Consider the following 14,405-nt stretch of genomic DNA (forward strand, 5'->3'; position numbering starts at 1 on the left):
TCCTGGTCCCTGACACAGTGTCAGAGAGATGATGTGGCCCTCCTGCCAAAATATTTGGACACCCCTGCCCTAGAGAAAGGCTGATTGCCTGCTGCTGCTTTTCCACATTACATTGTTAAGTGAGGCTATTTTTAAACAGCTGAGTAAAGGGAAGTTTTTCCTTTAATTGAAACGGCACTTTTCATTGCATTGAGATAAAACTGCAGGTGAAAAATCTGTGGATAATTAGTTTATAGCTTTATCCTTTATATTTTAAGGACAAACCCCCAATCTGATTATCTTCAAATATATGAAACTACAAGTTTATATGGAATATTTTTATACTTTTTCTCTAATACAGAAGGGGTCAGGACCCATAAGAGGGTTGTAACCCAACCTCAGGTGGGTCACAGCAATACTGCCATCACCATTTTGTTTTGATAGTCAAGCCTGTGCAGTTTGAATAGTAGCCACAACTAGGGACCCAAGATGGGGTAAATCTTGTTGGAGACTTCGATGGGGCTTTGGTCGGGCCTCCTCCAGTCGTCAGATGCCCCCTAGTCTCCCTCTCACCAACCACCTGCCCTTCCCATGGCACTACTCCTCCTCTGGCTTGCCTCACCTTGGTTCTGCCCCTTTTTGCCATTCAATGTTGAGTACAAACTGTTGCTGCAACACTCTCTGCCTTCTAGCTGACCTCGATTGGAAGAACAATACTGAGTGGGAAGAGAAAAAAGGAACCATCGCAGCATGGCCACTCACTGACTCATCCTTCTCAATCAGACAACCAACACACTTGTCTGCACTGTGCCAAGGTAAGTGCATGAACAGCCTGCCACTACTGTAGAAACAACAAACATTGCTTGTTGCTGCCATCACAACCAGGTGCATACCACAGTTCCTGCATGTATTCTGCCTAGAAAGGAAGAGGAGGAGAAGTTGTCAAATGGCCTGTACAGAAGGAGAGGGAGAGCAAGATCATGGTGGGTTTGATGTGTGAGGTGGTGGGCACAGAGAAATTGTTATGAGTGTTTTTACTCAAAGTAGACCTTTTGTATTCAATGTATTCCAATGTAATTTACTCACATGTAAGTGTATAAAGGACTCTAACCTGAAAGAAAGACAAAGTGATAGTATGTGGGGGGATGCAAAAAAAATGAGTAGAGCAGTGTTATGTGAACAGGCATGCATAGGATTGTGCTGTAAGAGCACAAGGGTCAAAGTTGGGTGGGGCCACAGTTCAAGAAGTTGGAGAAACACTGAACTTAGCACAGGCATAACCACAATACAAGTTGAAAGCAAAAGAAAACCAAAAATAAGACACAGATTTCAACTGATAGCCATGTTATTCAGTTGCAATTAAAAACAGAAGTGTGGCAACTTAAGGCTGTGATCCTGTAATCAGCTCAGGTCAAACGAACAGCTGGGTGAGAGAAAGCGTTAGAAAGGAAAACCATAAATAAAACCCTTACTAGTAAGCAGGTACCCATTCCAACTATCAGTCTCCAACAGCAACAAGCCCCCATGCTATTAAATCAACAGAGAAATTAAGTAGTCTATCCTGCTGGGGGGATCCCCAATGCAAGCTACATCCCATATCTAACCTACCCAAACTGGATCAAATGTCAAACAGTTACTCAATTGTTCTCTAAGAATCAAATTCAAGTCAAACAAACCTATTTTAATCCCACACCTTGCCACTGGCAGTAAAAGAAACAAAAGTGGAAGAGAAAAACAGCATTCCCACCATATGTAATTCCCCAGGAACTTGCTATACTGTCTCATGCAGTATACAGCATGGAGTTTCTACTAAGCCAGCATTTTTCAATGTTTGTCCCCACTGTACCACTTTGCATGGTCTACATATTGGATGTATCACCAGAAGCAACTGTAGATGATATCACCAGTTACTTTCAGATTGGGAGGCCAGACAACACTAGTAAGAGGCTCAGGGTGGACAGAAGGGCTTTATAGAGCACACAGAAAGTGCACGTTGGACCTGTGCCTAGCCTGCTACTTGTTGCATTGCATTGCTGGTCTTGCTGCCAAGTGGTGGGGGTCTGTGAGCTCCACAAATACCACCAGACACCACCTCAAGTATCACTGGCGGTATGAGTACCACTAGTTGAGAATCTCTGTACTAAATTTACTGATCAAGAACAAGCCCAGAAGATCAAAAGAAATGCCAAGCATGGTGCCTATTGATTAATCCTAGAGCAGCACTTCTCAACCAGTGGTACTTGTACCATCAATGGTACATGAGGTGGAGTCCAGTGGTACATGCAGGACCCCCAGGAGCCCCTCTTCCCTGGCAGCAAGACCAGTAATGCAGTAACCAGTGGTAAGAGGCTTGGTTCAGCAGGCAGAACCCCAGCATGCACTTTACACACACTTGAAAAAGCCCTCCCATCTGCCCTGAGCCTCTTACCTGTGTTTGTTGCACCTCATCTGGCATAACTGCATCACCAGTTACTTCCAATAAGTGGACCGTACAAAGTGGTCCGGCGGAGAACAAATGTTAAGAAATGATACCCTAAAGTGCTCCCATTAACTGAGACTACATCTATAAATTCCTTTCAAATTAATGGTCATTGCCTCAATAATAATACTGTGCATTTATTTAATGTTTTTCTGTCTGCAAACTACTTCTGATTGTATTTGAAGGTACACTGCCTCTGAACATGAAGATTCCACATAACCAATAGTTACCTTAGCGATAGAAGTGTTTGTTTCTGGTGAGTAAGATAGGATTATAGCTCAAGTTTGGCTGAATACAATGGGATTACTTTGGAGTAAAATAACATTTTCAAGCACCTCTACTTGTTTATCTTTCATTTACTGCACTTAATTCATCCTTCTTCCAAGGAACCCAGGACAGAGTACATTGATCCCTGTTCCTCATTAGTATACAAGTCCTGTGACAGGTTAGGCTGAGAGATTAATACCTGGTCCAAGGTTATCCAGAGAGCTTCACAGCTGACAGAGGGAACTGCACTTGGCTCCAATACTTTCATCACTACATAGTGACACCTTGCTTCTTCCTCACTGATGTGCCTAATCCACTGACAAAATCATCTAAGCTTCTGGCAAACATGACCCACATTCCGCAGCAGCAAATTCCATAAATCAAACAGCTCTGGGCCTCTGATCGTGAAGGAGCCACTGAACTAACCCAGCCTACAGAAAGTGCAAAGGGATGAGTGTGTGGAGATGAGCCAATATTGGACACGCCACATTAAAGAAGCCCCCATCTATGCTGATGGTGGGGTAGCTGCTTGTGCACACCAAAACCTTGAAGGAATATCCCCAGAAGAACATAAGAAGAGTCCTGCTGGTTTAGGCCAATGGCCCATCTAGTTCAGCTTCCTGTAACTCACAGTGGCCCACTAGATGCTTCAGGAAGCACAAAAAACACAAGAGACCTGCATCTCACTGCCCCTCTGTTGCACCTGGCATTCTAAGGTAGCCTACTTCTAAAACCAAGAGGTTGCACATACCCACCATGGCAGTGATAGACTTTTCTTCTAGGAATTTGTCCAATTCCCTTTAGGCCAGACACCATCACCACATCCTGTGGCAAGGAGTTCCACAATTAGACACTGGGTAAAGGAATATTTTCTTTTGTCAGTCCTAATTCTCCCAACACTCAATTTTAGCAGATGCACCCTGGTGCTGGTGTTGTATGAGAGAGAAAAGAACATCCTTCTATCCACCCCTTGCATAATTTTGTACATCTCAATCATTTCTCCCCTCAGGCACCTTCTTTCATCTAGACCAGGGGTGTCCAAACTTTTTGGCAGGAGAGCCACATCATCTCTCTGACACTGTGTTGGGGGCAGGGAAAAAAGAATGAATTTACATTTAAAATTTGAATTTACATAAATGAATACATTAGAGATGGAACTTATATGAATGAATGAAGATTTGAGATACCCAAGGCCTATAAAAGATCTTCCGCAAAGCAAGGCTGGCCTTTCCTTTGCTGCTGCTGCTTTACAGATGTGAAACAGCAAGCAGCGGAGGGAGCCCTCGGCCCACAGCTCAGAGGTCAAACAGTTGGTCAAACACTGAGAGTAGTCGCATTGGAGCAGAGTGGGTTCCAGCAGGTCTCTGGAGGGCCAGAGGCTCATTGGAGACTGGGGGCTTCCTGTGGGCCAGACTGAGGGTCCCTGGGGGCTGCAGACAGCTGCCAGCCAGGGTTTGGGCACTCCTGATCTAGACTGAAGAGTCTCAAACACTCTACCCTTTCCCCATAAGGAAGGTACCCCAGCCCAATCATAAAGGCATCTAGGCCAGACGCCGGCATCCAACAGCAAGGAGTTTCACAGCCCAGTCATAAAGGCATCTGGGCCAGATGCCAGCATCCAGTGGCAAGGAGGGCCACAGCCCAGTCACAAAGGCATCTGGCCCAGACGCCAGCATCCAGCAGCAAGGAGTTCCACAGTCCAGCCATGAAGGCATCTGGGCCAGGCGGCACCATCCAGTGGCAAGGAGTTCCACAGCCCAGTCACAAAGGTATCTGGGCCAGGCAGCATCATCCAGTGGCAAGGAGTTCCACAGGCTACAGAAATATTTTCTTGTCTCTGTCCTAACATTTCCAACACTCCATTTGAGGGAAGGTTCCCTGGTGTTCTGTGGGAGGGAAAGAACATCCCCCTCTCCATTCCCTGAGCCCCCAGGGCCAGCCAGACTTGACATTCCCTCCCTGGGTCTCCCTGAGTCTAGGGGAGGGAGGCCCCCAGCCCCCTCGGACTCAGGGGGACGAGCCTCACGCTGGCCGGGTTGCTGCGGGGTCCCGCAGCCCTGGCGGTGGCGTAGCTGGAGGGGGGAACACTCAGGCTGGCAGCGACGTGGGCAAGCGGCCCCTCCCTTCGGAGCCTCCTGAGCCTGAGTGCTCCGCCCCCCAGCTACGCCGACGCCTGCAGCTGCACCTACTGACAGTGCCGCTGAGGGAGAAGAGGCCCTGCGAGGAGCAGCCCGGCCGAGGGCGGCGGGGAGCGACCGGGAGAGCCCCCGCCGGGACCCTGAGGGGAGACCATGGCCGGGAACAGTAAAGCCGCCCCAGCGCTGGGCACGAAGAGGACCGCGCTGGTGCGGCCGCCTCCCCGAAGAGCCGACGGGACGGGACCCTCGCGGTCTGGGGAGCTACCTGGGGGAAGGCAGCCCACGCGCTCCCTCCTCGAGCAACTTTCCTTTCCCGCGCGCTCTCCTCCTCGCCTCTGCCTGTCCGCTTGACGATGCCGCCGATCCCGCACGGGCCAATCCCGATCGCCGTTCGATGTGGAGAAGCCGCCCAATCCAGGCGACGGCAGAAAGAACGGGGATGCCGATTGGCTGGACGCGATGACCTCATCACCACCACCGCCCCGCCCCCTCCGGCCGCCCAGAGGGAAAGCCAAGTCACGTCGCGGTGGTCTCATTATGGAATTGTGATTGGAGCATGCGGAGTTGCAGCACAGGAAGTCGCCTGCCCTTAGTCTGTTCTCATTTGCCAGTACTTTCCAGACTCTGCTGCAGGGGAGGAGACCCCAGCAGGTGGAAAGGCTGTGTGTGAGGCAGCCTCCCCCCATACACAGTGTAGGAGCTGACAGTGCAGCTCAGTTGGCTTTGCATTAAAAAAACATTATTTTTAATTATTAATGTACAGCAATCCTATCCACACTTTCCTGGGAATAAGACCCTTTGACTCTACTGGGAGTTACTTCTGAGTAGACATGCAGAGGATTGGGCTGTAAATTATCAATTATTAAATTATTATTTGGATTGCTTATTTAATTATTTGTTTAATTATTTATTTGCTTATTAATTATTAACCATTTAATTATGGTTTAAGTAATTGATTATTAATAAATTAACGTTTAATTATCAGGATTTTATTATTTATATTTAATTATAATTAATTATATTTAGCTTAATTATTAATTATTATTAACTATCTAATTAGTTAATAATATTTAAACTATTTAATTAGAAGCCACAGTACCAAGCCCAGGATTGGGTTCAGGCAGCCCAATCCTGAGCTGCCCGCAGCGCCCACGCTAGGCGGCTCCATGGCAGGCTCCCGCCGGATCCTGCGCCTCCTGCGCTACCGTGGGAGGCTCCTTGGGAGAAGGAGATTCGTCCCCTTCCCCCAAGTAAGGGAAGCAGCCCCGCAATGGGGCTACTCACTTTAATAATAATAATAATAATAATAATAATAATAATAAACAACTTTATTTATATCCCGCCCTTCTCCCCGAAGGGACCCAGGGCAGCTTACAACATATTAAAAACAGATTAAAAACATAATTTAACTGCAAATAAAAACATATTAAAAACACATTAACAGATACCCATAAAAACAGTAGTCAGATAAAAAGTCAGATAAAAAGAGCAAAACGCAGCAAATCATAGAGGAATCAGGCCTGTAAAAATACTAAAAGATATAAAAAAGATGTTAAAAAAGGCCATGAACTCAGAATGCTTGTTTAAACAAAAAGGTCTTCAGGCCTCGCCGAAAAGTCTCAAGAGAGGGAGCCATTCTCAAACTTTAGCAGCGACTCACATGCGCCAGCCCAGATCCTGCCAGTGCTGAGCTAGCTCCGGCGGGAGCCCAGCAGTAAGCCCCACAAACGTGCCTTACGGCACATTTGCAACTGAGGTCCGCGGTGCGGAGCCGCACCACAGACCTCAGGATCGGGCTCTCACTCAGCTAATAAAACAGACAAAATAACTACTAAAAATTGAAATATAAAATGCCAATTAAAGCACTCTAAATTAAGCTCAGCTTGTTCCCAAAAAGGGGCAGGGGTCTCTCTCTTAAATATTTATCAAATATGTATTGCATTATGAAAAGGCAGATAGCAAACACTTCAAGGAGAGAAAGCTGGTGCAAATCTGGGCTGCCCTGTGTTGGGCTTTCAGGCTCACGAGGGGAGACAGGAGATGGCAGAGGCCTCCTCCACTGTGCCTGCCCCCTCCCAAGCTTGATCTGCCCTCCCCCTGTCCTCTTACACCCCTGTCCTGTTCCACCCTCCTCCTGCTGTCCTGCCTTGTGGAGTGCCCACATTCTCCAGCGGGTGCTGGCCATGGGAGGCCGGTTGCAGGTCTTTCGGCTGGTGAGACTGGCCTTCACATAGTTGCAACATGCCTTACAGCACATTTGTAACAGTGTGTGAGCTCATCCTGCTGGCATAGGATTGGACTGTAAGAAGCAAAGTAGAAAAATGTGTGTGTGGGGGGGGGAAGCTTGTGATATGGGAAGTTTCCTGAACCATCCATATGATTTATACAAAATATAGCAAATTTCATAAATCTCTGCAACAGCTAGGAAACTGAAATATTCTGCATCCTCTCCAATGCAGAAATTTGTGTTTAGCCTCTTAGGAGAGATTTCTGTCTCACTCAGTAAATGTAAGATCAGAGGAGGCTGCATGCAGCAGGACTTCAGTCTGTGGGAGTCCTTGATGCCTACTGATATGTAGAGGGCAGAAGAGGTGGCAGATTAGGAGATCATTATTTTTAACATGGAGCAAAACTCTGTCTGCTGCCTTTCTTGCCTAAGGCTCAATCGTATACGCACTTATCTGAGAATATGTCCCGTTGAATTAATTGGGGCTCACTTCTGAGTGGACATGCCTAAAATTGTCCCTCACTTCTCTTTTATTCCACCCAGCTTCCAGTGCTCTGCTGCAGAAACAGGCATAGACCAGCCCCAGCCTTCTCCTGCACTTCTAACATTTGCCACTTCTGAAGCAGTCAGTTTCTTGCTGCAGCGCTTGCTTGTGGCAGTGACATGGGGAGATAAGAAATTAGGTGCAGCACACTGTGGGGCCCCTCCAAGTGCACTGCCCAGGGTGGCTACCCCTGTCACCCTCCCCAAGGGACAGGCGTCTTGCTGGAGTGTGCTACAGTACGTAACTCCATTTCAAATGCACAACTTCTAAATGTGTAAATAAAGCAGTTACAAAGACACTGTAAGCGTGCAGTGTAAGCTTCCACTTTAAGCTTCCTCTGCTTTCAGTTGTGGAAGTGGCGCACATGTACAGAACAATATCATATGTGTTGATGGACATGGATGCCAAGGGAGGCTTTTGTCCCCTAGCTTGGAACTTGTGTACTTTTAAAATAGCCTAGAAATATTTTTAAAATGGGAGAAATATGTTCTCTGTTGTATTTCTTACTGATGACCCAATTCCTAGTAAAAGCTTATTTAATTCACATATGTTAATGCCTCTGGATTTAATTGTCTGCATCTACTCAAGCTCTTAACTATTCTGCCAAGAAATAAGTAACAGATGTAGTAGCATATTTCAGAAGACTATTGTATCTTGAGGAGTAGGAGGTATCTGTATGTTCTTTCCAATGGTCATTCTGCTTTTTCAGGGCTTGGTCAATATAATTGTGTCATTAAATAGAGTTCCTGAGTTCATGCTTATTAGCTTTTTGAAACCAGTTAACTTATCAAGACAATGCTTCCTTTGCTGTTTATCATATCTTGCAATGTTCTGGGCACCAGTAATGGACCTCCCCAGGCCCACGTTCTGGGGTAAAGCTCCGTGATGGCACTCCCTCATGGGATGCCACCATCCCCCCATTCGCAAATCTGCCCCTCCACTTACCCGGAGCGCATGGTGCCTTGCACAACTCCAGGATGTCTCAGGGAAGCCTCCTGAAGGTTCCCCAACGCTTTAAACTATGCTTCTGGTTTGCAGAAGTTTCTGACCCTGTCAGGAGCCTCAGAGAGGCTTCCGCAAGGTCCTAAAAGTGTGTGAGGCTCTGTGCCTGGGGCATTTGCCCCATTGAGTGAATGGGAGGTCCGCCACTGCTGGGCACCAGTCCAAAGCCAGACACCTAAGGGTGAGAGGTGCATGCACGGTAAGAACTTAATTGGTATGCCATTTTGCATAGTAACAGTAGGCACATAGCCTTAAGATATGTAAACCCTCTGAGATACTCATTGTGTGGACAAGTCAGTATAAGTATAGGCTACAGGAAAGGCATTACGTGCCCTATTGGCCATTGGAGTTTCACCTGTTGCTGAAGAAAAGGGTGTCCAAGCAAGTGAAAAGTTATATGTATCACTTACTGTTTGTATTCTATTGATGTCTTGCTTTAGTAAATACTTGTCCCTCTTCCCACACTCATGTGTTTATTACTGCCCAACAGAGTCATTGCTTCTGGCAGTATGTTAGGTTATATAGGATCCTCACTGGCATCAGTGAGGATCCTATATAACCTGACATACTGGGTTCACAGAAATTTTACAAACTCCCTCTATCCTGCTGACAGCAGTGTGGGATCCAGAGAGCACAGCTTCATACTAACTCCAACTAAGCCCTTAACCCAAAACTTGGTTATAGGAATTTGCTTGTGAAATTGGTGCAATGACATTTAGTTAGGGTTGCCAGTTTGCTTCACCAGCGTTTTTCTCAGGCAAATGGGTGCAAAGATTAACCTCAAGCCATTTGGGGCTGCCACTAGACCTGCTCTGGTACTAGATTTTATTTGCATTTTTCAAAAGTTGGCAGTTGTGTAACATCACCAGAATCTGTCTCAGAAATTTCAAGTTTTGGAGTGCATCCAACTAGCAATGTTACATTTAGGTGAAACTTTTCACACATTTTTGCCCTGTAAGAATGAAGACAGGTTAGTGGTCTGGGTGAAACAGAGATCAGATACAGAGTTACAAATATATGTAATTTCTGTTATTTAGGGCCCAATCCTGACCCATACGTGCTGGCTCAGCGCCGGCACACAATGTCACAAACTCACTGTAAAGCATGCCTGCAACATGTACCGCCCAGCCAGTGCTCAGCGCAAGCCTGTGCTGAGCCAGTGCTGGGCAGAGGAGGGGCGACCACCGCCCTGAGTTCTGGGTGGCGGAGAGGTAAGTGAGGGCGTGGGGGGAGGGGAAGGGGAAGGAATTCAAGGGTGGGGGAAGGTGTAGCAGGGGAGAGAGCAGTTCAGAAGGGGGGCTCTTGGCCCAACACAGAACTCCATTACTCTGCGCCGGTTAAATAGCTGGTGCAGAGTCAAGTAGCCCCATTGCAGGGCTACTTTCCTTATACAGAGGAATGGCACAAATGTTCCATCAGGAGCCACTGGTGGCTGCCTGATGTGCTCAGGATGCCATGGCAGCCTTTTTGGCACAGTGGCACCCCAGTGCTTCGGGCAGCTCAGAATTGGGCTGTTAGGCTGTTGCTTCCCTAGGTCTCTGCCTGGGTACAATGTTGGTGGTTGTTAAAAACCATGACTTTACTTACTCATGTTTCATATGCATTTTATATCTCCATCAACTTAAAAAAAAAATAGTATTCAAACCTACATAATTCTAAGAGTACTTGTCATGTGTCATTCCCCGCCCCCCCCTTCCATTTTTCTTATTCAACCTATCATTTCTTCCAATGCATAACTTCAGTTTCTTCTTATTTTCATGGATTAGCATCTGGCACTTTCTCCTCCACCATCTTATGTGGTGCAGCATCTATCCATGTTAATTCATGCATTGGACTCTGTGACAATTCACACAAATATGGCAAAGCAGGATTTGGCCTCTCAGTCACACTTTTGCAACAGAAGATAAGATGAGATGTTAGAAAATCTAAACTTATGACCTTCATATTTATGACAGTGTCAGGTCTGCACTGTAACATTTTATATTATTTAATTTTCAACTCTGACACTAAAGCATCATTTCATTTATATGCAAATAAGAAGATACTGCCTATTTCTTCATGGTAGAAGCCTGTTTGAATTATTCACATCTTATTAATAAAGCTTCATAAATGCATATTTTTTCACTCAATTGGTAATGGCCAAGGGAGAGAATCTATACATCAAGCCTTTGTTATTATGAGAGCTGTAACAAAATACAAAGATTTAAGGAGTACATAATTGTAGGTTATAGAGTTGTAATGGAAACAATGCATTATCTAGAAGATGAAATATATTTTGTCCTTTCATTATCTCTTTGCTATTCTCCTTGGCTCCTTGGTACTTGGCAGAGATACTTTTTGGAAAGTAGATTCAGAATGAAATCCTATAACCATTTTCCTGAGAGTAAGCCCTATTGAACACAGTGGGACTTACTTCTGAATATATATGCATAGGATTGCATTGTAAGAGAATGAAAATGTCAATAACTAAGAAAATATATTGTAACACTCTCTCTCTCTCTCTCTCTCTCTCTCTCTCTCTCTCTCTCTCTGGCCTAATTTTCAAATCTAAGCATGTAAACAAAATAAAACAGAATATAATTGCTTTTGTTTGCCTTTAAACCAACATTTAGGAAGATGAAACAGTTTATGGTAAAGGACGCAGATATATACTCTTTCCTCATTATTTGTTACCTAATTTGTTCCTGAAAACAGCCATATTGTGGAAGTGCTTTTAATGAGCACAATTATTATACTACTAATTTAAATGGGAACATTCTGACTTGTTTCAAAGCCATTCCTAGTTCACCCTAAATGTCTAAAAACCATTCTAAATGCCTAATACCAAAAGGCATAAGGCAGATAAAATAGAATAAATAACAGTTAATAACATTATACAGCATTAATAAAGTGCTAAAGTCAACAATGATAATGGTTCAGAAGTTCTAGTGTCACATAATAAGGCTTAGCACCTCAAGCTTTAGTTGCAAATTATGAGCAACTTTCTTACATTTCACCTGTTTTTCCACTTTTTCCATGATTTTTTAAATCTTCTTCTGGTCTTTAGGACCCATATTCACAATAATTTGTAGGAACACTGCACAAAAAGCGATACACTGTATAAGGGAGCATGCAATGCACTTGAATACCTGTGTCTTGAAAGCATGTTACCCATCAGGCAGTGCAACATACACACCCACTTCCAGGACTGTAATACTGTAAATCTTGGTACTGATAAAGAGGGGTAGTCTTTATGTGTTTCATTTACAAATAAATGAAAATCTGTATAACAAATGTACAGATAACAGGGGAAGAGTGTATGATATCCATTCTCCCCCCCCCCCCAACAGCACAAAAACATCCTCCAGACCAAAACACAAAATTCCAAATTCCAATGAAATGAAGTCATTTCAGGTATGTCTAACTAAGAGTGCAATCCTAAGATGCGCTGAAACAGGCAAGCCAGGAGGCTTGTGCTGTATCCAGCACAGGATTGTGGCCAGAAGCAGCTTAGTCAGAGGCAAGGGGAAATATTTCCCCTTACCCCTGGGTAAGGGCTGCTGGCCCCAATGGGTCTCCTTGGACTTGCGCCATCTCTTGAGGTGCCACAAGTCCGAGGAGAGCAGAACGGCTTGAAGCCGCTCTGTTCTCCCCGGGGTTGGGATCCAGCATAACTGCCGGATTACAGCCCCACCTTCCTCTCCCTGCCTGCCCGCCCCTGGGGTCGCCCACCACCTGCCCTCCCCCCACCCAGGAACACCTCCCTCCCTCCTCCTCCCCGCCTACCTTTTACTCTTGCGTTGGCCCAGCTGGGCCGAGACAAGCTTTGGCAGGGAAGCTGCCATGGAGGCTTATGTCAGCCTCTGTGCAATGGCACATCTGGATGCACCGACGTGACTTCCTAATAAGGAGGCGCAAACATGCTTTATGGCAAGTTTGCTACCCTCCCGGGCCGGCCCAAGAGAGGATTGCTCCCTTAGTCACTAGAATTTAAAGGAATATAAGTGTTTGAGTAGGGACAGCCCAGTTCTTCGTAAAGGAGTAAAACTGTGTATGGGTTGTGCAGTTTCAGGCTGTGGGTGTAGATTCATATGACTAAATTCAAAAATATCCCTGCAGATAAAACAAAACAAAACCCCTATCAGTCCAAACCAATGCATAATATATAGAGAATGTACATAACATCAGATTCAACAATCATGCATTTAGATGTTCTGCCATTATAATCCTGCACTGACAAATGACCTTTGCTAAACGTGATGGATGCCAATGGTCAAACCTTCATTGTGAGCTACTTTTCCTCTGTGGAAATGCTTAGTTGTAAAGTGACTGGACTGAAAGCAAAGAGTTTGCACAGAGGACATGTTATGATATGAATCATCACACACAATACTGGAAATAGCCTCTGTGAGATGACTTACCCCTGTTGCAGATTCAATGTGTGGCATTGACTATCATATTATTTTGGCTACTGATGGGGAAATAGCAACATACCAGGCTATCACGTCTTGGAAATGATGTCTGGAATGACTCATAACCCAGTCCTAAGCTGCTTGTTGCACCGGGACTGTCATGGCACCAAAACAGCTGCCGCGGCATCCTATACACCACAGGGCAGCCACCAGCAGCTTCTCGGGGGAAGTGGACATTCATCCCCTTCCTCCTGGTAAGGGAAATAGCCCACAATGGGGCTACTCAATTCTGCGGCAGCTCTTGGAGCTCCGGATCGGGTGGAGCTCAGTTCCACAGGTCCTGCCTCCCTCCTGTCCCACTCCCTCCCCTGGCACACCACCTCCCTGCCCTCCCCTGTCTTTCCCCACTCCAGAATGCCCTCTCCCCACCTTCCCACATGCCCTACCTACCTCTCTGCCATTTGGCGGTATGGGCAACCACAGAGCAGCAGAGCACCGATGTTTCACCGGCGCTAGCCCAGTACTTAGCTCCAGCACCTGGCTGGCGCTAAGGGCTCACAAACGTGCTTTATGGCACTTTTGTGACAGTATGCGCCAGCAGTAAGCCGGCGCACACTGTTTAGGATTGGGCCCTCAATGTTTAGCATTATGGTTACAGCAGAGATAAATTGTCATATAGTGGTAGTTTTTAATAGTTTCCATCCATATAATGTATGTAATGTGTCTTACGGCTCTCATTAATCTCAGGGCAATAGTTTTCTAACATCACTAGATACTAACAATTTCTAAATTTTGTCACATGCAGAGAGAGGGAGAGAGAGAGAGAGAGGCTCCTTCTGCCTACAACCTGTATTTCGTCATTAACTGCCAGGGGCCTAAAAACACTCCCCCATACCTAATTATGTCAAGCCCACCCACTTTTCTTCTCCACACTTTCATTCCTCCTGCTCTCTACTTTCTGAAAATTGCAAGACAGGGAATAGAAAAGGCTGTAAAAAGACCAGTGGTGGCAGCAGCAGTTAGGGAAGGGAAGGAGGAGAGGAAATTATAGGGAGAAAGAACTTGGAGGAAGATCATGGGGACTGGAGGGAGAAATCATGGAGAGGAAACTTGGAGGGCAGAAAATGGGGAGGAGAGTTGCAGTCCTTTAAGCCATTTTTCAATAGATCGATTTGAAGAGAAAATCAATAGACTGAATTAGAATTTATTGTTTGATATCAGCACAGGTCTCAATTGAGACAATATTTTTAAAAATAATTTTACAGAGATAATTAACTCAGCAATGCTAAGTTGTGAATTGTCAGCAAACTGAGCTTGTATATTTTGAAGCTTGTTATGAGACCATGCCTTTTTCATTTCCTCTTGCAAAGACTGACTC

At 45.6% G+C, this 14,405-nt stretch overlaps 1 protein-coding gene across 1 annotated transcript in view; it reads right to left on the bottom strand.

The window, feature by feature from the left end:
* Positions 1–5,171, bottom strand: part of CDC7 (cell division cycle 7) — a 35,769-nt gene extending 30,598 nt beyond the window's left edge. Inside the window, exon 1 of the mRNA XM_066625285.1 lies at positions 5,129–5,171. The gene's annotated coding sequence lies outside the window, so the exon portion shown is untranslated. The remainder of the gene's footprint in view (positions 1–5,128) is intronic.
* Positions 5,172–14,405: the final 9,234 nt, after the last annotated feature.

This window comes from Tiliqua scincoides, chromosome 4, assembly GCF_035046505.1.
Source record: "Tiliqua scincoides isolate rTilSci1 chromosome 4, rTilSci1.hap2, whole genome shotgun sequence".
Lineage (NCBI taxonomy): Eukaryota > Metazoa > Chordata > Lepidosauria > Squamata > Scincidae > Tiliqua > Tiliqua scincoides.